Genomic DNA, 8015 nt, shown 5'->3' on the forward strand with positions numbered 1-8015 from the left:
GGTTAAGGGGTTTTGAGTTTGACAAGTGGGCCTGACCCTAGGTTGAAGAACATAGTGGAATGTGGGGTGGGAGTAGGGCAGGAAAATAGGGTAACACAGAGACCCATTAAAGAATTTTGGAGAAGAGGAAGAGGGGTGCAGGTTTTTTGTTTTAACTATTCATACTTGTCAATGAGAATTCACCTTGACAAGAGACAGATAACCTCATACAAAAGGAGATAGAAATAGAGACTAGAAAAGTGTTGATCCTTGTTAGCGATCTACAGAATGCAAATGAAGCTGTTAAATTAACACGCACTGTGGCTGGGGAAAGGAGCCCTGGTGGCACAGTGGTTAAGCACTTGGCTAGTAACCAAAAGATCGCTGTTCGAACCCACCAATCACTCTGGGAAAAAGATGTGGCAGTCTGCTTCCATAAAGACTTACTGCCTTGGAAACCTTATGGGGCAGTTTTATTCTGTCCTATAAGGTCACTATGAGTTGGAATTGGCTTGACAACAATGGACTGGGTGTTTTGGTGTTTTGGTTTTGGTGCTAGGGAAACTCATAAGACAGTGTGAGTTCAGAGAGCAACCTGGACAGGGCTGTTGAAAGTCAAATGACACCAGGTACAAAGGCACCAGCCCAATATCTGAAACAAGCCTGAATCGGGTACAGACAAAAAGTAGAAAGACATATACAAGTATGAGAGAAAGCTTCTTGTTAGGGAGCTACGATTTTAGATAGTTTGTGCAGAAATTATCTTTTTCTTTTCATTAGCAAAAACCTGTTATCCTTGGAGCATCCTCCTTCAGCTGCACTCACTTTGCCCCATCCTTTGTGCGCTCCTTTCTACTACTCTTTCTCAAAACCCAGTCTGGGCACTTCTGCATCTCTGATTTGTGGCTTCTCAGGATTGCCGGAGAAGTTTGTACACCTGGACTGAGTTACAGAGAAAATACGAGTTACCGAGCCTCACTCTTTTGTTGTCTTGCCGTCTTGTTCTCTTAAGAATTGCCTGTCACCTTCTCCACCAAGAAGGAGCTCTGGTGGGGTAGTGGATAAGGCTTTTGGCTGTTAACCAGAAGGTCAGTGGTTCAAACCCACCCGCTGCTCCATGGAAGGACAATTGGGCAATCTACTTTGGTAAAGATTTATAGCCTTAGAAGCCCAATGGGGGTCACTGTGAGTTGGAATCAACAAGGTGGCAGTGAATTTGGTTTGGCTTGGTTTTCCCCACCAAGCCTTTCCCAGGCTTTTGTGCTCTCCTCAGACCGTATTCTACTTCTGGAACTCTCACTCTGTAAGCAGACCAGAGACTTACCAATGTGTTGTCTTTAATATCTCCATTATTTTACCTCTATATTTCTGATTTCTATCCCATCTTGTTATATAACTCCCATCGGCCATGTTTCATAACCTTTACTGGAGTGTCCCAACACCTCTTAGTTTTAAAACTTTCTTGTAGCCCTTAAAAAAATCACTTAAGTAGTTTCTCTTAAAATTAGAAAAATACCATAATAGAATGAAGAAGGTAAATTTAATTTTAGTTTGTTGTCATACAAGTATATTGTTGTTGTTACTTGCCATCGAGTCAGACCCAACTCATAGCGACCCCTCCTTGAGTTTCTGAGGCAGTATCACTATGGAAGTAGATTGCCCAACCTTCCTTCCAAGGAGTGGCTGGTGGATTTGAACTGCCAGCCTTCTGGTTAGCAGTCAAGTGCCTTAGGCACTATGCTACCAGAGCTCCCACATAAGCATATAAGCATATAGTACCAAACAATTAAAAGTTAGAGTTGGTGACTACTCCCTACAGAGTTTGTTCAGTTATAGTTGGGAAATAAGGAATTCAACAAAAAGTAGTCATGCAACTCATCACTTACATTTAAATAGTTCCCTGGCATTTGCTTTCAGATGTAAACATGATGAAAATCTTACTTTGCTCCAGTATGTAGACATGCTTGCTAGTTAACCATGAAGAACTTTTCAAACTTCATTGTCTCAAAATCCATACTTGACTATTGAAAATCATTTAATAAGATAGTTTTATGTTGACTGCCTCTTTCATGGAAGTTTGATTTTTAAAGAGTGGATCCAATAGCCATTCCTTTGTCATAGAAGCTATTCCTGAAAGGAGTAAAATTTTCATGATCACTTCAGTTGTGATGGTTCGCCTTAATTTTCCAGGGGACAAAATATTTCTTTAATGAAAGAAAATTGATGAATTTTTTTTTTCCCAATAAACATACTATCCAAACTAGAAGTTTCCTAACAAAAGCAGGAAACTTGTCATCTGTTACATTGGTCACCTCAGTTCCTTTCTCCACAAATTGCCTTTTATCTTTGTCAAAAATCAATTGTCCATATATGTATGCATCTGTTTCTGGACTCTCTGCCCTGTCCCCTTGATCAATCTGTCCACCCTTATGCCAATAGCATACTGTCTTGATTACTGTACCTTTACAATAAGTCTTGAAATTAAGTAGTAGAGTTAGTTCTTCAACTTTATTATCATTTTGAAAAAATTATTTTGACTATTCTGTTTTGTTACATTCCCACGTGAATTTTAGAGTCAGGTTAATAACTTCTACCAAAAAGCTTACTGGGGTTTTGATTGTGAATTTATTGACTATATAGATCAATTTTGGAAAAATTGACAATATTGAGTCTTCCAACTCATGAGCAAGGTATATCTCTCCATGTCTTTAGATCTTCTTTAATTTCTCTCGAAAATATTTTGTGGTTCTCAGTGTACAGATCTTTCATATCTTTTGTCGGATTTATCCCTTTTTCATATTTTTTATTGCAAATGCTTTTTAAATTTCTATTTTCAATTGTTTGTTACTAGTATGTTGTTGTTGTTATGTGCCGTCAAGTCAGACCTGACTCATAGAGACCCCTCCTTGGGTTTCCGAGGCAGTATCACTACGGAAGTAGATCACCCAACCTTCCTTCCGAGGAGTGGCTGGTGGGTTTGAACCACCAACCTTCTGGTTAGCAGTCAAGTGCCTTAGGCACTAGGCTACCAGAGCTCCCTTGTTACTAGTGTAGAGAAATATAATTAATTGATGTATATTGACCTTGTGTCTTTTACTTTGCTAAACTCACTTACTAGTTCTAGATCCTATGGCTTTTGTTTTTTATAGATCCCACTGGAATTTTTTACATAGACAACCATGTCATCTGTGAATAAATAATACTTTTGCTTCTTACTTCCCAATCTTCATTCCCTTTGTTTAAATTTCTTTCCTTATGGTGTTGGCTGGAACCTCCAGTACACTGTTGAATAGAAGTGGTAAGAGTATAGAAATCTTTGTCTCATTACTGCTCTTAGAAATTATTTGGTTTTTTTATCATTAAGTATGATGTTAGTTGTATGTTTGTTATAAATGCCCTCTATCAAGTTGAGAAATTTTCTTTCTGTTCCTAGTTTGCTGAGAGTTTTATCCAGCCTATATATTGAAGTTTGTCAAATACCTTTTCTTCATGTATTGAACTGTTCATATAGTTTCTTATTTTTATAATATGGTGAATTACATTAATTGTTTTTGAAACATTAAATCAAATTTGCATTCCTGGTTTTAAAAAAGGAAAGAGGTTGTGCAGTTTGAAGGTGATGGAATAAAAATGGCATTTCCTTCTTCTCTCAGAAATCACCCAAGCAAAAGTAAAAATGGAAAACAGAAATGCAAACACTATCTGATGAAACCAGAAGAAAGCAGAAACCCTAAATAATAAGTTAGGTGCTACAATCACTTTGGAAATTATCGGGCAACATCTGCTAATGTTGAGTATTTACATATAACCCAACCCCCGTTTCCACTGAGTCAATTCTGGCTCATAGTGACAATATAGGACAGAGGAGAAGTGTCCCAAAGGGTTTTTGAGGCTGTAGTCTTATGGAAGCAGACTGCTCCATTTGTCCTCCCACAAAGTGGCAGGCAAGTTCGAACCACCAACCTTTCAGTTAGCAGCCACGTGCAGAAAGATGTGGCAGTCTGCTTCCATAAAGATTACAGCCTTAGACAATGTGGAACAAAACTCAAAATCATTTGGGGGGAAAAAAGGGGGGGACCAGGTTTGCTAGTCTGATAGAGTTTGGTGGAACCAGAGACTATGGTCCCTAGCTGCCCTTCAGGTCTGGAATTGAACCCACTCCTGTGGCTTCCAGCCAAAGAAAAGACAGGCATATGAGGTGAACATTTACACTAAGTAGATATACTTTCACCCAAATCACAATTTAAAAAAAAAGATTACAGCCTTGGAAACCCTATAGGGCAGTTCTACTCTGTCCTATAGAATCACTGTGAATAGGAATTCACTCAGTGGCAATGGGTTTGGTTTTTGGTTGGTGAAAAGACAACAATTCTACTCCAAGAAGAATTAATGCATCTTTCCACCAGAATACTTGAATATTCATAGAAGTTTTATTCACTGTAGCTAAAACCTCAAAACAGCTCAAATGTCCGTAAAGAGGTCAGTCCATACAATGAAATACACTGTTAAGGAAAAACAAGGTTGGAGAAAAAACAAGTGCAATAACATGGATAATTCTCACACCCAAAGCACTGAAGGAAGCCAGACACAAGAGTACATTTTTGTATGATTTCAAGAATAGACAAAGTTAATCTATGGTTAGGAGCTCTGGTAGCATAGTGCCTAAGGCACTTGACTGCTAACTAGAAGGCTGGCGGTTCAAACCCACCAGCCACTCCTCAGAAGGAAGATGGGGCAATCTACTTCCGTAGTGATACTGCCTCGGAAACCCAAGGAGGGGTCGCTATGAGTCGGGGCCGAATCGACGGCACATAACAACAATCTATGGTTGTAGTGAGAATAGTGGTGACCTTTGGGGAGGAGGTACATTATAGGACTTTCTGGGATGATGGAAAAGTTTTATAGTTTTGTATCTTGATGTGGGTGGTGGTTTTATATATACATACACACACAGATTCATTGAGCTAGACACAATATCAGGACATTGTACTTGTTTGTAAACTATGCATGTGAATTAAAATCCCTCAATCAAAAGGGAACCAGAATGGATTTTTTTCCAGGAATGCAAGAATGGTTTACCAAGAGAAAGATAAAAATGCAATTCACTCTATAAACAGAGTAAAGCAGAACAACCAAATAATCCTAATAGAGGCAGAAAAAAAACATTTAATCAGTTGGCGAACTAGGAATGGAAGAGAATTTCCTAACTGGATAAAGGTTAACTGCCAAAAATTTTAAGCAAACATAATTCTTAATGGTGAAATGTTAGAAGCAGTTTCTTTCAATCAGGGCAACGTCAATAGTGCCTCTAAACAGCAATCCCACATACTGTTGTGTGGGATCCCACTTGCACAGCGAAATGAACACAGGAAGAGAGCCTATTCTCATAGTTTTCAGACTTAGCAGTTCCCTTCCATTTAGAGTTTCATAACTTTCATATATGTTACATATGTTTTGCAAGTATCCAATATCACATCTCAGTTTTAAAAACTGATTTTTTTTTTTTTTTTGGTTAGACACTTGAAGACACAGGCCAGAAAATATGGTAGAAGCCACAGATGTAAAATCAAGTCCTTTTATTTTTTAACGTGGAAAATATTTGAAAGGTAAGGAATCAGTGCAAAGGAAGCAAGGGTTAGTTCCAGAATAGTTGGAGATGTTTGGTCAGCAGTAAAAAATCATTTGTCTAGAGTTGAGTGGGTCCAGACCCTGACATACCTCACACAGACAGCTCTTTATCCCTGGAAGAATGGGATAGTATCAGGTTGGGGCTGGGCCAGTTGCTCGACACAGGGAAGCCGGCTGGACTGTACCCTTCCTTTCCCAGGATTCCCTGAGGCTCTGGTACGGAGAAAGAACTGAGTATACAAGGTGGGGGACCCAGCCCAGAGATTTGAAGTAAGAAGTAAGGAGTCAACGAGCTGCCACTGGGAAGACTGTGGGCCCGAGGTGGCCCTCCCTGGGCCCAGGACTTGTACTCGCCGCGATGGTTGGCGTACAGGCCTACGGATACTGCCCCTAGGCCAGCCTCCCCGCCAAGCCCAGTCCTTGATGCTAGAGCCGGAGATCGCCGCCAGGGTGCAGGCCTTGCAACATCGGTCGCCGGGATCCGTGTGCTGCGTTGTTGCCTGGGGTTGGCGATGCCTTTTCAGATGAGGGTGCCCAGGCTCAGGCTCTCACCCAACCCCCTTATTGCCCCTGTGGTCAACATCCAGCCGCCCATGCCTCTCTCCTACATACCTGCCTAGAGGAGAGCGTCACAGTGTCCTGCCCCTCACAGACCGCATCAGGCGTCTCCTACGCTGTGCAGTGATCTCCCCACCAGTGACCTTCCCCTGACCCTAGCGTAAGTGGTGGCCACTCAGACGACGCGCTCCTCCGCCCTCCCTGCGCCCGCTCGACGCCGTGCCTTCCCTCCCCTGCACATCTGTGGCTGGGGGCTGCGGCCTCAGTGCCCCACGCTCTGCAGCCTGTTCTTGGGCGTCCTGCCTGCGCAGGCGCTGCAGAAGCCGCCTCCTCGCATTCTCCGCCACTGCCCCCTCTCCTCCCTCCTCCCCTGTGACCTCTGACTGCTCTGTCCCGAGAGCTCCCCCACCCCAACCCCTCGGGCAGCTCCAGCGTTAAAAACAAACTCACCGCCATCGAGTAGATTCCGACTCATAGCGACCCCCTTTGGGTTTCTGAGGCGGTAAATTTTTACGGAAGTAGATTGCCACGTACTCCTTGCAGAGTGGCTGGTGGGTTTGAACCTCCAACCTTCCTGTTAGCAGTCAAATGCCTTAGGCACTACAGCCCCCCCCCCCGGGGCACCTGCTTCCACAGCTGACCCTTATTAGTTCCCCTCTCCGTGACCCCTCTCCTTCCCCCAGGGTGGCTACTGACCACTCCTTCCAGCCTCAATGAGTCCTCTTGACAACAATTGGCTGCTCCTTATTACCCTCTGTTGCTTGTGTTTTGCGGAGGGGGGAAGTCCTGCAGGGCACTTACTTCCTTTCCTAGGTACCCCCCAAATACGTGTGTGCCACGAAAGATCTCCATGCTAACCAACCCCTAGCAAGGACCCTTGGGACTGATATCCGGCCTTAAAAAAAAATTTAAAAAGCTATCTGATTGATTCCAACTCATAGCGACGCACACTGGATTTCTACAGGCACCCCCATCAGAACAGGCTGCATGGTCAGGCGGAGGAGGACTCCCAGAGGACCCAGCTGCCCAGGCCTCACAGGCCAAGGAGGGCAGCTGCCTTTCCTTAGCCCAAACTGGAAAGGCTTAGAAACTCCTTCAAAACAGCACGTCCATTCTCCATCCCAGAGTTGCATTTTTTAAGCCTTTAACTCTAAATGGATGACTTTGCCTACATTTCAAGGAATTTCAGGAATTGTGTGTGATAGGTTTTCCTCTCTACAAAGTCCCTCACTTTATTTGCTTTTATCTCTATACCTCACTCCTATTTGCCTGTTCCTCTGGTTGGCCTTTCCATTCCCTTTTGTTTTTATGTATTTACACAAACAAAACAAAAAAAGTGTCTTGTTTTGCTGGCATGCGTTTTAAATGTACGTAGAGGGGATTGTAAGTCTCATTCTGTTTCTTTTCACCCAACACTAGGATTTTAAGATCTATCCAAGTAGCTTTCACCCTTTCTGTTGCCTCCTTTCCACAGTGTTTATCCTTCCCATCATGCCACACTCATTAGTGAGAATGCTATAACCATTCTAAAATATACCCTCTTATGCAGCACTTCTCAAACTTTGGTGTGCACATGTATCATTCAGGAATCTTGTTAAAATGCAAGTTTTGATTTAGCAGGTCTGGGGTATGACCTGAGACTCTACATTTCTAACAAGCTTCCAGGTGATGTCTCTGCTGCTGGTCCTGGGGTCACACTTTAAGGAGCAAGACCCTTACGGACCTCTGTGAGCATTCATTTTGGGTTGCTAGGTCACAGGTTATGTATTGACCTAATTTGATAAATGTCACCCATCTGTTCTCCAATCTGTCTGGCTGTACCACTTTACCCCACACCAGCAGGGCAGGAA

This window comes from Orycteropus afer, unplaced genomic scaffold, assembly GCF_000298275.1.
Source record: "Orycteropus afer afer isolate SDZICR_OR568_19922 unplaced genomic scaffold, OryAfe1.0 scaffold00020, whole genome shotgun sequence".
NCBI lineage: Eukaryota > Metazoa > Chordata > Mammalia > Tubulidentata > Orycteropodidae > Orycteropus > Orycteropus afer.